Consider the following 16,282-nt stretch of genomic DNA (forward strand, 5'->3'; position numbering starts at 1 on the left):
ATACATACATACATACATACATACATACATACATACAAAAAAATCCAAGCTGAGTAAAAGCAGCAGGAAGACACTGGGATAGGTTCCTGATCCTAAGAAAAAACACAAGCACCATATTAAATACAGAATACCAGCACCTCATTAGAGACAGAACACCAAAATCCCATTATATACAGAACACCAGTACTCTATTACAGACAGAACACAGCACCCCAAGAACAATACTTCTTCTATGAGCAGGGGCTTTGAGGAAACCAGATTGAAGACTACTTGGGTTAAAAATCAAAATCCTATTCGTTCAAGGGTGCCTCCCCCACTTTCTCTTCTAACAGGTTCAGTGTGACTGGACTTATGTTGAGGTCATTAGTACATTTGGACTTAAGTTCTGTGCATGGCAATACACATGGATCTATCTGCAGTCTTCTACATGCCAGCAACCAGTTATGCCAGCACCATTTGTTGAAAATTCCTTCTTTTTTCTTTGTCAAAAACCAAGTGTTCATACGTGTGTGGGTTAATATCAGAGTTTTCAATTCAATTCCATTGGTCTACCTGTCTATTTTTGTGCCAATACCAAGCTATTTGGAAACCACTTCCTGAAACTAACACCAGTAGCACAGACACTGAGATTGACAATTAATAAATGGGACCTCCTGAAAGTAAGAAGCTCTGCAAGGCAAAGGACACAGTCAACAAGGCAAAAAGGCAGTCCCCAGAAAGGTAAAAGATATTCACCAACCCCACATCTGACAGAGGGATGATCTCCAAAATCTACAAAGAACTCAAGAAGCAAGTCTCCAAAACATCAAAGGACCCAATTAAAAGTGGTCTACAGAACTAAATAGAGAATTCTCAATAGAGGAGACTAAAATGGCTGAGAGACACATAAGAAAGTGCTCAACCTCCCTAGCAATAAGGGAAATGCAAATCAAAACAAATCTGAGATACCATCTTACTCCTGTAAGAATGGATAAAATCAAAAACACCAATGACAGTTTATGCTGAAGAGGATGTGGAGAGAGGGGAACACTCCACTGCTGGTGGGAGTACCAACTCATACAGCTACTGTGGAGAATGGCATGGAGACTCCTCAGGAAAATGGGAATCAGTCTACCACAAGACCCAGCAATTCCACACTTAAGCATATACCCAAAAGATACACATTCATACAACAAGGATGTCTGTTCCACTATATTTATAGCAGCAATATTTGTAATTGCCAGAACCTGGAAGCAACTCATATATGGATTTTAGACATGAATCAGGGGAGCAGCAGCCTACAATCTCACTGCCCGAGAGTCTGGAAAACAGGAAGTACCCTAGAGAGATATGCGTGGTACCCCAGAGAAGGTGGAATGAGGCAAGATTTCCTCAGCAGATTGGGAACATGGTAGGGAGAGGAGAGGGAGCCAGGAAAAGAGAGGGGGAGAAGAGGAGTGGCCATGGGAGAGCAGGAAGGTTGAACTGGGAGATGAATAGAGGAGAGAAGGATGAGAGATACTGTAGTAGAGGGAGTCATTCTATGTTTGAGGGGAGATCGGCACTAGTGAGATTTCCAGAGATCTACAAGAATGACACGAACTGGCAAACTAAGCAATAGTGGAGAGACTACCTTAAATGCCCCTCCCTGATAATGATTTTGACGACTATCTTATATACCATTCTAGAACCTTCATCCAATGACAGACAGAAGCAAAGGCAGAAACCCACAGCTAAACACTGAACTGAACTCCTGTAACCCAGTGACAGAGAGGGAGGAGTGATGAGCAAAGGGGTCAAGACTGGGCTGGTTTAACCCACAGAAACAGCTGACCTGAACAAAGGGGAGATCTTGGACCCCAGACTGATGGCTGAGAGGTCAGCATGAGACTGATCCAGACCCCCTGGATGTGTGTGTCAGTGAGGAAACCTAGGCAATCTATGGGGTTTGGGTAGTAGATCAGTATTTATCCCTGTCACACAAATGGACTTTGGGTGACCATCCCACAATGAGGGATGCTCTCTCAATCTGGACACTTGTGGGAGGCCTGGACCCTCCCAGGAATGAAATGACAGACTCTAGAGATTCCTCATGGAGGGCCTTACCCTCCCTGGGGAATGGAGTGGGGGGCTGAGGGGGCTTTTGGAGGGAGCGGGTTTGGAGGGGAGGGAGAAGGAGCTGACATGGGAAGCAAGCTTGTTTCTAATTTAAATATATAATAAAAAAGTGTTTCAAAAAATCAAAATCCTAGCCGAGAGATGAGTTATATCCTCGGCAGAGTACACATGCATTTTCCTATGAAAGGTTAAAAAACCAAGACATAATGAAACTAACTACCAAGTATAACATGCTGTCATGTTTTTGGAATACATAACAGAACATTGAAATAGTCATATTATCAATCACTTAACAACATTAATGAATACCTTCTAATTAATAATGTTTATAGAGGATATATGAGACATTTTTGTATATACCATCTCACTTGAATGTCAAGGCTTTCACACTCTGTATAGTCAGTTTTGTTCTCATTTATAACTGAGGAAACACAGGCTCAAAATTTTTTCTGACTCACCCACAGACCCAGCTCTGGACAACCACAGCCAGAAGTCAAAACTGTACCTTAATTTCAAGTCCAGACATTTTTAGCTAAGCAACTCTGTCTGCTGGTGTGTTTATTATCTAGTATAGAGATTACTTATTGAATACCAATATGTGCCAGGAATTGTTCTAAATTTTAGCGTGGAACTGGTCAAGAGAATAGGAAAAAAAACTCATATTGTGAGATTATTAGCAGAAAGCTGGCAGGGGGACAGAAATGAAAAGTTCATTTGGAGACATGAAAAATAAATCTGCATTAGGAAAGAGTGCTATCAGCAACCCTGTCTCAGATGCTCAGAGCTGCAAGGACGTTCTTGCTGATGAGGTTGGCATTTGAATAGAGGAGCAAACCTGAAGGATTTTCTATGAAGATTAAATTGGGGGGGAGTCTGTAAAGCTGGGAAATTGGATACTCTCCTAGCAGAGCAGCATTGAAGGGTTGCCTGCCAGTAACTGGACAATTAACTTCCTGCAGAAAAATGCACTCTGTTTAATCAACTGAGATCTACATGAATATATACTCACTAATAAGTGGATACCAGACATAAAGAAAAAGATATCAAGTCTACAATCCACAACCCCAGAGAAACTTGAAACCTCTTTCAGAAACAGATTCAGAAACCAACAACGAACTAATGGGCCAAGCTCCTGGAATACAATCGAAGTAAGGGAGAAGCAATAATATGAACAAAGGAGTCAAGACCATGATGGAGAAACCCACAGAATCAGCTGACCCGAGTTAGTGAGAGATCACTGACTCCGGTCTGACAAATGGGGAACATGCATAAGACCAAACTAGTCTCCCTTAATATAGGAGACAGTGTGTAAATGACACAATATATGCAGCCACTGGAAGTTGGTTCAAATTCTAACTCTAATGCACAAACTTACTTCGTGGAGCCCATTCTATGTATGGAGACATCTTGCTCAGCCTAGACACAGGGATGTGAGGGGTAGAGAGGTTCCTTGGTCCTGCCTCAAGGAGATGATGGGACAAACTTAGTAGACTTCCTAGGGGAGGCCTTACCCTCTCCGAGGAGCAGAAGGGAAGTGGGGCAAAATAGGGGGAAAAATAGCTTTTTATTCATACAGTATATTCTGACCATGGTTTCCCCTCCCTCAACTCCTTTAAGTACCTTAAGATCGCTCCTCCAATTTGGATCCACCCCTTTCTGTCTTTCTTTTTTTATTACTTTAATTTTAAATAGCTTGCTTCACATGTCAATCCCAGTTCCCTCTCCCTCCCCTCTTCCCGCACCCCTCCACCATCCCCCCAGCCTCCCACTCTATCCCTAATTCCTTCCACATAGGGGATATCCAGAGTTTGTCATTTCCCTCAGGGCAGGGTCCAGGCACTATCCTAAGACTGAGAGATCATCCCTCTTTGTGTTATGGGCACACGATGTCCATTTGTATGCTGGAGATAAATACTGCTCTACTGTCCAGGGCCCGGTAGGTTGCCCAGGCCTCCTCATTGACTCTCACACTCAGGGGGTCTGGATCAGTCCCATGCTGGCCTCCCAGCTGTCGCCTAGGGTTCAAGAGCTCCTGCTTGTTCAGATCAGCTGTTTCTGCTGGTTTCGCAAGCCCATTCTTTGCCAATTTGCTCATCGTCCCCTCTCTCTCTGTCACTGGGTTCCTTGGGTTCAGTTCAGTGTTTAACTGTGGGTGTTTGCCTCTGCTTCCATCAGTTACTGGATGAAGGTTCTAGAATGGCATATAAGGTAGACCTCAAGTTCATTATCAGGAATGGGCTTTTAAGGTAGTCTCTCCAGTATAGCTTAGCTTGCCAGTTGGTGTCATCTTTTAGATGGCTAGAGGTCTCACTGGTGCCAGATCTCTCTTCAAACCTATGATTCCCTCTATTATGGTATTTCTCATCCTGTTCTCCCCCTATTCTACCTCCCACTCAACCTTCCTGTTCCCCCATAACCTACTATCTCCTCCTCTTCTCCCCCCTATTCTTCCTAGCCCCAGCTCCCCCTTCCTCCTCCGTGTTCCCAATCTGTACAGGAGATCTTGCCTCATTCCTCTTCTCTGGGGTACCATGCATATCTCTCTTAGGTTCTTTCCTGTTTCCCAAAATCTCTGTCAGTTGAATTGCAGACTGGCACTCTCCTGATCCATGTCTAAAATCCATATATGAGTGAGTACTTACCATGTTTGTCTTTTTGTTACTGGGTTACCTCACTCAGGATGGTTTCTTCTAGTGCAATCCATTTGCCTGCAAATTTCAAGATTCCATTGTTTTTTCCGCTGAGTAGTGTAGAGTGTAGTTTTTCCCTGCCAGCCCCCCTGGGCCCTGCTGAGCTGTCTGAAGCCCCAAATAACACACAGGACACTATATTAATCATAAGCTGTTGGCCATTTGCTACTGTTTCTCATTGTCTAGCTCTGACATAATTATCGACCCATAATCATCAATATATATTTTTAAGAGGACTTATCTTTTCGAGAACGCCAGACTTGCGTTCTCTTCTCCAGGGATCACATGGCGATGGCTCATTTCACTACATTTCCCAGAACCCTCCTAGAATCCTAGTCCCACCAATCTTGCTTCCCTATTGGCCAACAGTGCTTTATTGACATATACATAGGACTTCCCCATCAGAGTAGTACTCCACTGTGTAAATGTACCACATTTTCACTGTCCACTCTTCAGTTGAGGGGCATCTAGGTTGCTTCCAGGTTCTGGCTATTACAAATAATGCTGCTATGAACATAGTGGAACAGATAACCTTGTTGTATGAACATCTTTTGGATATATGCCTAAGAGTGAAATTGCTGGGTCTTGTGGTAGACTGATTCCCATTTTCCTGAGGAATCTCCATACTGACTTCCAAAGTGGCTGTACGAGTTGGCACTCCCACCAGCAGTGGAGGAGTGTTCCCCTCTCTCCACATCCTCTCCAGCATAAATTGTCATCAGAGTTTTGATTTTAGCCATTCTGACAGTAGTAAGATGGTATCTCAGAGTTGTTTTGATTTGCATTTCCCTGATGGCTAAGGATGTTTAGTACTTTCTCAAGTGTCTCTCATCCATTTTAGACCCCACTATTGAGAATTCTCTATTTAGTTCTCTACCCCACTTTTTAATTGGATCCTTTGGTGCTTTGGAGACTTGCTTCTTGAGTTCTTTTTAAATTTTTGAGATTAGTCCTATGTCAGATGTGGGGTTGGTGAATATCTTTTCCCTTTCTGTGGACTGCTTTTGTCTTGTTAACTGTATTCTTTGCCTTACAGAAGCTTCTTACTTTCAGGAGGTCCCATTTGTTAATTGTCTATCTCGGTGTCTGTGTTACTGGTGTTATGGTCAGGAAGCAGCCTCCTGTACCAATTCGTTGAAGAGTATCTCCCAATTTCTCTTCTAAAAGTTTCAGTGTGGTTGGATTTATGTTGAGGTCTTTGATCTATTTGGACTTATGTTTTGTGCAAGGTGATAGACATGGATACATCTTCATTCTTCTGCATGCCAATATCCAGTTATGCCAGCACCAATTATTGAAGATGCTTTCTTTTTTCCATTGTATAGTTTTAGCTTATTTATCAAAAAATCAAGTGTTCATAGGTGTGTGCATTAGAAATCAGGGTTTTCATTTCGATTTCATTGGTCTATCTGTCTATTTTTGTGCCAATACCAAGCTGTTTTCAGGACTACAGATGTGTAATAGAGCTTGAAGTCAGGTTTGGTGATGCCTCCTGAAACTCCTTTATTGTATAGGGCTGTTTTGGCTATCCGGGGTCTTGTGTTTTTCCGTATAAAGTTGATTATTGTTCTTTCAAGGTCTGTGAAGAATTGTGCCGGCATTTTGATAGGGATTGAATTGACTCTTTAATTTACTTTTGGCAAGATTGCCATTTTTATTATGTTGATCCTACCAATCCAAGAGCATGGGAGATCTTTCCATTTTCTGGTATGATCTTTGATTTCTTTTTTTAGGGACTTAAAGTTCTTTTTTTATCTTAATTTTATTTTAATTTTAAATAGCTTGTTTTACATGTCAATCCCAGTTCCCTCTCCCTGCCCTCCTCCTGCACTCCCCTTTCCCCCCTCCCTCTCACCCTATTGCCAAATCCTTCCCCATAGGGGGTATCTAGAGTCTGTCATTTTACTCTTGGTAGGGTCCAGGCACTCCCCTAAGATTCCAGGCTGAGAGAGCATCTCTCTTTGTGCTATAGGCACACGAAGACAGTTTGTATACCAGGGATAGACACTGATCCACAGCTCAGGGCCCCATAGGTTGCCCAGGCCTTCTCACTGACACTCACATTTGGGGGGTCCAGATCAGTCCCATGCTGGCCTCCCCACTGTCGGTCTGGGGTCCAAGAGCTCTCCCCTGTTCAGTTCAGCTGTCTCTGCTGGTTTTGCCCGCCATTCTTTGCCAATTTGCTCATTACTCCTCTCTCTCTGTCACTGGGTTCCTTGGGTTCAGTTCAGTGATTAATTGTGTGTTTGCCTCTGCTTCCATCAGTCACAGGATGAAGGCTCCCGGATGGTTATAGACATCAAGTTCATTATCAGGGATGGGCATTCGAGGTGGTCCCTCCACTATTGCTTAGCTTGCCAATTGGTGTTATCCCTTTAGATCACTCGAGGTCGCTCTGGTGCCTGATCTGTCTTCGAACCTATGATTCCCTCTTCCCCCTATTCTACCCCCACCCCCTCAACTCCCTGTTCCCCCATGACCAACTCCCTTCCTCTTCAACCCCTCTCTTCTTCCCAGGTCCCACTCCCCCCAACCCCTCGCGGTGTTCCCCATCAATTCAGAGGATCTTGTCTCCATCCTCTTCTCTTGGGTACTATGCATATATGCATATCTTTTAGGTTGTTTCCTGTTTCCCAGACTCTCTATCTGTGGAAGTGCAGACTGGCACTATCCTGATCCATGTCTAAAATCCATATATGAGTGAGTACATACCATGTTTGTCTTTTTGCGACTGGGTTACCTCACTCAGGATGGTTTCTTCCAGTGCTATATCCATTTCCCTGAGAATTTCAAGATTCCGTTGTTTTTTTTTCTGCTGAGTAATACTCCATTGTGTAAATGTACCACATTTTCTCTATCCACTCTTCAGTTGAGGGGCATCTAGGTTGCTTCCAGGTTCTGGCTATTACAAACAATGCTGCTATGAACATAGTGGAGCAGATGCCCTTGTTGTATGAACCTGCCTCATTTGGATAAATGCCTAAGAGTGGAATTGCTGGGTCTAGTGGTAGATTAATTCCCATTTTCCTTAGGAATCTCCATACTGATTTCCAAAGTGGCTGTACGAGTTGGCACTCCCACCAGCAGTGGAGGAGTGTTCCTCTTTATCCACATCCTCTCCAGCATAAATTGTCTTCGGTGTTTTTTATTCTAGCCATTCTGACAGGAGTAAGATGGTATCTCAGAGTTGTTTTGATTTGCATTTCCCTGATGGCTAAGGATGTTGAGCACTTTCTTAAGTGTCTCTTGGTCATTTTAGCCTCCTAAACTCAGAATTCTCTATTTAGCTCTGTACCCCACCTTTCAAGTGGATCCTTTGGTGTTTTGGAGACTTGTTTCTTGAGTTCTTTGTAAATTTTGGAGATTAGCCCTCTGTCAGATGTAGGGTTAGTGAATATCTTTTCCCATTCTGTGGCCTGCCTTTTTGTCTTTTTGACTGTATCCTTTGCCTTATAGAAGCTTTTTAGTTTCAGAAGGTCCCATTTGTTAATTGCCGATCTCAGTGCCTGTGCCACTGGTGTTATGTTTAGGAAGTGGTCTCCTGTACCAACTCGTTGAAGAGTATCTCCCACTTTCTCTTCTAAAAGTTTTAGTGTGGCTGGATTTACAAGGCAATAGACCTGGATCTATCTGAAGTCTTCTGCATACCAGTATCCAGTTATGCCAGCACCATTTGTTGAAGATGCTTTATTTTTTCCATTGTACAGTTTTAGCTTCTTTGTCAAAAATCAAGTGCTCATAGGTGTGTGGGTTAAAATTAGGGCTTTCAATGAGGTTCCATTGGTCTACCTGCCTATTTTTGTGCCAATGCCAAGCTGTTTTCAGGACTATAGCTCTATCATAGAGCTTGAAGTCAGGTATGGTGATGCCTCCTGAAGTTCCTTTATTGTATAGGGATGTTTTGGCTATCCTGGGCCTTTTGTTTTTCTATATAAAGTTGATTAATGTTCTTTCCAGGTCCTTGAAGAATTGTGATGGAATTTTGATAGGGATTGCATTGAATCTATAGACTGCTTTTGGCAAGATTGCCATTTTTATTATGTTGATCCTACCAATCCAAGAGCATGGGAGATCTTTCCATTTTCTGGTATCTTCTTTGATTTCTTTCTATAAAGACACAAATTTCTTGATATACAGGTCTTTCACTTCCTTGGTTAACATTATCCCCAGATATTTGATGATGTTTTTGGCTATTGTAAAGGGTGATGTTTCTCTGATTTCTTTCTCAGTCACTTCATCATCTGTATATAATAGGGCCACTGATTTTTTTGAGTTTACCTTGTATCCTGCCACATTGCTGAAGGTGTTTATCAGCTCTAGGAGTAATCTTGCGGAGTTTTTTGGGTCACTTATGTAAACTATCATGTCATCTGCAAATAGTGAAAGTTTTACTCCTTCTTTTCCTATTTGTATCCCCTTTATCTCCTTTTGTTGTCTTATTTCTGTAGCTAGAACTTCAAGTACAATATTAAAGAGATATGGAGAGAGTGGACAGCCTTGTCTTGTTCCTGATTTTAGAGGAATTGCTTTGAGTTTCTCTCCATTTAGTTTGATGTTAGCTGTTGGTTGGTTTACTGTATATTGCTTTTATTATATTCAGGTATGTTCCTGTTATCCCTGATCTCTCTAGGACCTTTATCATGAAGGGGTGCTGGATTTTGTCAAAGTCTTTTTCAGCATCTAGTGAGATGATCATGTGGTTTTTCTTTCGCAGATTGTTAATATGGTGGATTACATTCATAGATTTTCTAATGTTGAACCATCCCTGCATTCCTGGAATGAAGCCTACTTGATCATGGTGGATGATTTTTCTGATGTGTTCTTGAATCCGGTTTGCGAGTATTTTATTGAGTATTTTTGCATCAATGTTCATGAGGGAAATTGGTCTATAGTTCTCTTTCTTAGTTGTGTCTTTGTGTGGCTTGGGTATCAAGGTAATTGTAGCCTCGTAAAAAGAGTTTGGCAGTAAGCCTCCTGCTTCTATTGTGTGGAATACTTTGAGGAGTTTTGGAATTAGCTCTTCTTTGAATTTCTGGTAGAATTCTGCACTGAAGCCATCTGGGCCTGGGCTTTTTTTGGTTGGGAGACTTTTGATGACTGCTTCTATTTCATTAGGGGTTATAGGTCTGTTTAGATTGTTTATCTGTTCTTGATTTAGTTTTGGCAAGTGATATCTATCCAGGAAATTGTCCATTTCCTTTAAATTTTCAAATTTTGTGGAGTACAGATTTTCAAAGTATGCCCTGATGATTCTCTTGATTTCCTCAGAGTCTGTTGTTATGTCCCCTTTTTCATCCCTGATTTTGTTAATTAGCATGCTCTCTCTCTCTGTCTTTTGGTTAGTTTGGACAGAGGTTTATCTATTTTGTTGATTTTCTCAAAGAACCAACTCTTTGTTTCATTGATTCTTCTCAGTATTTTCCTGGTTTCTACTTGGTTGATTTCAGCCCTCAATTTGATTATTTCCTGGCGTCTGCTCCTCCTGGTGGAGTTTGCTTCTTTTTGTTCTAGAACATTCAGCTGTGCTATTAATTCTCTAGTATGACTGTTCTCCAGTTTTTTCATGTGGGCACTTAGTGCTATAAACTTTCCTCTCAGCACTGCTTTCAAATTGTCCCATAAGTTTGTGTATGTTGTGTCTTTATTCTCATTGAAATCGAGGAAGTCTTTAATTTCTTTTTTCATTTGTTCCTTTACCCAGGGATGGTGCAATTGTGCATTGTTCAATCTCCATGAGTATGTAGGGTTTCTGCGATTTGTGTTATTGTTGAATTCTAATGTTAATGCATGGTGGTCTGATAAGATGCAGGGGGTTATTCCAATTTTTTTGTATCTGTGGAGATTTGCTATGTTTCCTATTATGTAGTCAATTTTAGAGAAGGTTCCATGTGGTGCCGAGAAGAAGGTATATTCCTTTTTATTTGGGTGGAATATTCTATAGATGTCTGTTAAACCCAGTTGGGTCATAACTTCTATTAATTCTTTTGTTTCTTTGTTAAGTTTCTGTCTGGAAGTCCTGTCTAGCGGTGAGAGCGGAGTGTTGAAGTCTCCTACTATTAGTGTGTGAGACTTTATTTGCATTTTGAGCTTTAGTAATGTTTCTTTCACGAATGTAGGTGCCTTTGTATTTGGGGCGTAGATGTTTAAAATTGAGACTTCGTCTTGATGTATTTTTCCTTTGATGAATATGAAGTGCCCTTCTTCATCTCTTTTGATTGATTTTAATTTGAAGTCTAATTTGTTAGATATTAGGATTGCTACGCCTGCTTGTTTCTTGGGGCCGTTTGATTGGAAGATCTTTTCGCAGCCCTTTACTCTGAGATAACGTCTGTCTTTGATGTTGAGATGTGTTTCCTGTATGCAGCAGAAGGAAGGGTTCTGTCTTCATATCCATTCTGCTAGTCTGTGTCTTTTTATAGGCAAGTTGAGGCCGTTGACATTGAGGGATATTAATGGCCATTGATTGGTGATCCTTGTTTGTGCTTGATTTATTGTTAGTGAAGTTATTTTGTGTAGTTTCTCCTCCCTTTTTCTTTTGGTGTTTTGTAAAGTGTGATTATATATTGCCTGTGTCTTTGTGAATGTAGTTATCTTCCTTGGCTCTAGGTTTTCCTTCTAGCATTTTCTGTAGAGCTGGATTCATGGATACGTATTGTTTAAATCTGGCTTTGTCATGGAATATTTTGTTTTCTCCATCTATGGTAATTGAGAGTTTTGCTGGATATAGTAGTCTGGGCTGGCATCCTTGTTCCCTTAGCGTTTGTAGGACATCTGACCAGGATCTTCTGGCTTTCATCGTTTCCATTGAGAAGTCAGGTGTAATTCGGATAGGTCTGCCTTTGTATGTTACTTGGCCTTTTTCTTTAGCTGCTCTTAATATTTTCTCTTTACTCTGTAGGTGTGATGTTTTGATTATTATATGGTGAGGTCAAGCCTATTTGGTGTTCTGTAAGATTCTTGTACTTTCATAGGCATATCTTTCTTTAGGTTAGGGAAGTTTTCTTCTATGATTTTGTTGAATATATTTTCTGTACCTTTAAGTTGAATTTCTTCACCTTCTTCTATGCCTATTATTCTCAGGTTTGGCTTCTTCATGGTGTCCCATATTTCCAGGATATTTTGTGTTAAGGATTTGTTGGTTTTGAGATTTTCTTTGGTTGACGACTCTATATCCTCTAATGAGTCTTCAACACCTGAGATTCTCTCTTCTATCTCTTGTATTCTATTGGTGATACTTGCATCTGTAGTTCCAGATTGTTTGCCTAGCTTTTCTATTTCCAGCATCCCTTCATTCTGTGTTTTCTTTATCGTCTCTATTTCAGCTTTCAATCCTTCAACTGTTTGAGCTGTTTCCTTAATTTTTTTGGTTGTTTTTTCTTGGTGCTCTTTAGATTCTTTGAGAGATTTGTTTATTTCTTGAATTTTTCCCCCATTTCATGGATTTTTTTTGTTTGTTTTTTCTTCTATTTCTTTAAGGGATTTCCTCCTTTCTTCTTTGAGGGTCTCCATCATCTTCATGAAATAATTTTTGAGGTCTGTCTCCTCTTCTTCGTCTATGTAGTGCTTTTCGGGTCTTGCTGGTGCTGGATCCCTGGATTCTGGTGGGGTCATGTTGGTGTTTCTATTCCTGAGTGATCTCTTATTCTGTCTTCTTCCCATCTCTTCTTCCAGTGGGTGCTGGTGGGGTCTTTCTGTCTCCACTGGTTTCCTTCATTCCTGCAGCTGAAGCTGGGGATGCTGAAGCTGGACTCGCTGGGGTTGGGGTCTTGGAGGGGCTGATGTCTTTCCTGAAGCTGGACTTGCTGGGGTTGGGGTCTTGGAGGGGCTGATGTCTTTCCTGAAGCTGGACTCGCTGGGGTTGGGGTCTTGGAGGGGCCGATCTCTTTCCTGAAGCTGGACTCACTGGGGTTGGGGTCTTAGAGGGGCTGATGTCTTTCCTGTGTGGGCGGGTCTTCTGGATGCCAGGAGCCGCCCCGAAGATCGAGGGGGATGGGTAATGTGCAGGCGGTCCCCGCCGGAGACCCAATCTCACCTGATGCTGGACTCGCTGGGGTTGGGGTCTTGGAGGGGCTGATGTCTTTCCTGTGTGGGCGGGTCTTCTGGATGCCAGGAGCGGCCCCCGAAGATCGAGGGGGATGGGTGATGGGTGGGTGGTCCCCGCTGGAGACCCAATCTCACCTGATGCTGGACTAGCTGGGGTTGGGGTCTTGGAGGGGCTGATCTAAGGTTCTTGATATACAGGTCTTTCACTGCTTTTGTTAACATTATCCCCAGATATTTGATGCTGTTTATGGCTATTGAAAATGGTGATGTTTCTCTGATTTATTTCTCAGCCCATTGATCATCAGTATATGTAGAGCTACTGGTTTTTTTAGTTAACTTTTTATCCTGCCACTTTGCTGAAGGTGTTTATCAGCTCTAGGAGATCCGTTGCAGAGTTTTTCGTGTCACTTATGTAAACTATCATATCATCTACAAATAGTGAAAGTTTGACTTCTTCCTCTCCAATTTGTATCCCCTTATTCTCCTTTTGTTGTCTTACTGCTATAGCTAGAACGTCAAGTACAATATTGAGGAGATATGGAGAGAGTGGATATCCTTGTTTTGTTCCTGATTTTAGAGGAATTACATTGACTTTCTCTCCATTTAGTTTGATGTTAGCTGTTGGTTTACTGTATATTGCTTTTATTATGTTCAGGTATGTTCCTGTTATCCCTGATATCTCTAGAACCTTTATCATGAAGGGGTGTTGGATTTTGTCAAAGACTTTTTCAGCATCTATTGAGATGATCATGTGGTTTTGCTTTTGCAGTTTGTTTATATGGTGGTTAAATTGATAGATTTTCCTATGTTGAACCATCCCTGCATTCCTGGGATGAAGCCTACTTGATCATGCTGGATAATTTTTCTGATGTGTCCTTGAATCTGATTTGCTAGTATTTTATGGACTATTTTTGCATTGATGGTCATGGAGGAAATTGGTCTATAGTACTCTTTCTTAGTTGTGTCTTTGTGTGGCTTCGGTACCAAGGTAATTGTAGTCTCATAAAAAGAGTTTGGCAGTGAGCCTCCTGCTTCTATTATGTGGAATACTTTGAGGAGTTTTGGAATTAGCTCTTCTTTGAATTTCTGGTAGAATTCTGCACTGAAGCCATCTGGGCCTGGGCTTTTTTTGGTTGGGAGACTTTTGATGACTGCTTCTATTTCATTAAGGATTATAGGTCTTTTAGATTGTTTATCTGTTCTTGATTTAGTTTTGGCAAATGATATCTATCCAGGAAATTGTCCATTTCCTTTAAATCTAATTTTTGGAGTATAGGTTTTCAAAGTATGTCTTAATGATTCTCTGGATTTCCTCAGTGTCTGGTGTTATGTCCCCTTTTCATTACTGATTTTGTTAATTGGCATGCTCTCTCTCTGCCTTTTGGTTAGTTTGGACAAAGGTTTGTCTATCTTTATGATTTTTCTCAAAGAACCAACTCTTTGTTTCATTGATTCTTTGCAGTGTTTTCCTGGTTTCTACTTAATTGATTTCAGCTCTCAATTTCATTATTTCCTGGCATCTGCTCTTCCCGGGTGCATTTGCTTCTTTTTGTTCTAGAGCATTCAGCTGTGCTATTAATTCTCTATTGTGACTGTTCTCCAGTTTATTCATGCGGGCACTTAGTGCTATGAACTTTCCTCTCAGCACTGCTTTCAGAGTGTCCCATAAGTTTGAGTATGTTGCGTCTTCATTCTCATTGAATTCCAGGAAATCTTTAATTTCTTTTTTTATTTCTTCCTCTATCCAGGGATGGTGAAATTGTGAATTCTTCAATTTCCATGAGTTTGTAGGGTTTCTGCAATATGTGTTATTGTTGAATTCTAATTTTAATCCATGGTGGTCTGATAAGATGCAGGGGGGTTATTCTATTTTTTTGTATCTGTGGGGGTTTGCTATGTTTCCTATTATGTGGTCGATTTTAGAGAAGGTTCCATGTGATGCCAAGAAGAAGGTATATCCCTTTGTGTTTGGGAGGAATGTTCCATAGATGTCTGTTAAACCCAGTTGGGTCATAACTTCTATTTGTTCTTTTGTTTCTTTGTTAAGTTTCTGTCTGGAGGTCCTGTATAGCGGTGAGAGCAGAGTGTTGAAGTCTCGTACTACTAGTATGTGAGATGTGTGAGATTTTATGTGTGATTTGAGCTTTAGTAATGTGTCTTTTACGAATGTGGGTACTTTTGTATTTGGGGAATAGATGTTCAGAATTGAGACTTCATCTTGAGGGACTTTTCCTTTGATGAATAAGAAATGTCCTTCTTCTTCTCTTTTGATTGATTTGAATGTGAAGTCTAATGTGTTAGATATTAGGATTGCTACACCAGCTTGTTTTCTTGGTTCTGTTGGATTGGAAAACCTTTTCCCAACACTTTACTTTGAGGTAACGTCTATCTTTGACGTTGAGGTGTGTTTCTTGTATGCAGCAGAAGGATGGGTTCTGTCTTTGTATTAATTCTACTAGTCTGTGTCTTTTTATAGGCATTTTGAGACCGTTGACATTGAGGGATATTAATGAGCATTGATTGATGTTTCTTGTTTGTGCTTGATTAATTGGTAGTGGTATTACTGTGTGTAGGTTCTCCTTCCTTTTTCTTTTGGTTTTTGGTAAAGTGGGGCTATCTATTGTCTATGTCTTTCTGAGTGCAGTTGTCTTCATTGAGTCTAGGTTTTCCTTCCAGCACTTTCTTTAGGGCTGGATTCATGGATATGTATTGTTTGAATCTGGCTTTGTCATGGAATATTTTGTTTTCTCCATCTATGGTAATTGAAAGCTTTGCTGGATATAGTAGTCTGGGCTGGCATCCTTGTTCCCTTAGTGTTTGTAGGACATCTGTCCAGGATCTTCTAGCTTTCAGAATTTGGATAGGTCTGCCTTTATGTGTTACTTGGCCTTTCTTTTTAGCTGCTCTTTATATTTTCTCTTTATTCTGTAGTTTTTATGTTCTGATTATTATGTGGCAAGGTGACTTCTTTTTCTGGTCCAGCCTATTTGGTGTTCTGTAAGATTCTTGTGTTTTCATAGGCATATTCTTCTTTAGGTTAGGGAAGTTTTCTTCTATAATTTTGTTGAATATGTTTTCTGTACCTTTGAGTTGTATTTCTTCACCTTCTTCTATACTTATTATTCTCAGGCTTGGCTTCTTCACAGTGTCCCATATTTCCTGGATATTTTGTGTTAGGGATTTGTTGGTTTTGAGATTTTCTTTGGTTGATGGCTGTATATCCTCTAATGAGTCTTCAACACCTGAGATTCTCTCTTCGACCTCTTGTATTCTATTGGCGATACTTGCATCTGTAGTTCCTGATAATTTACCCAGCTTTTCTATTTCCAGCATCCCCTCATTCTGTGTTTTCTTTATTACTATTTCAGCTTTCAATCGTTTGACTGTTTGAGTTGTTTCCTTCATTTGTTTGGTTGTTTTTTCTTGGTACTCTTTAGATTCTATAAGAGATT

The sequence above is a fragment of the Mesocricetus auratus genome, unplaced genomic scaffold (genome assembly GCF_017639785.1).
Source record: "Mesocricetus auratus isolate SY011 unplaced genomic scaffold, BCM_Maur_2.0 Super-Scaffold_100020, whole genome shotgun sequence".
Lineage (NCBI taxonomy): Eukaryota > Metazoa > Chordata > Mammalia > Rodentia > Cricetidae > Mesocricetus > Mesocricetus auratus.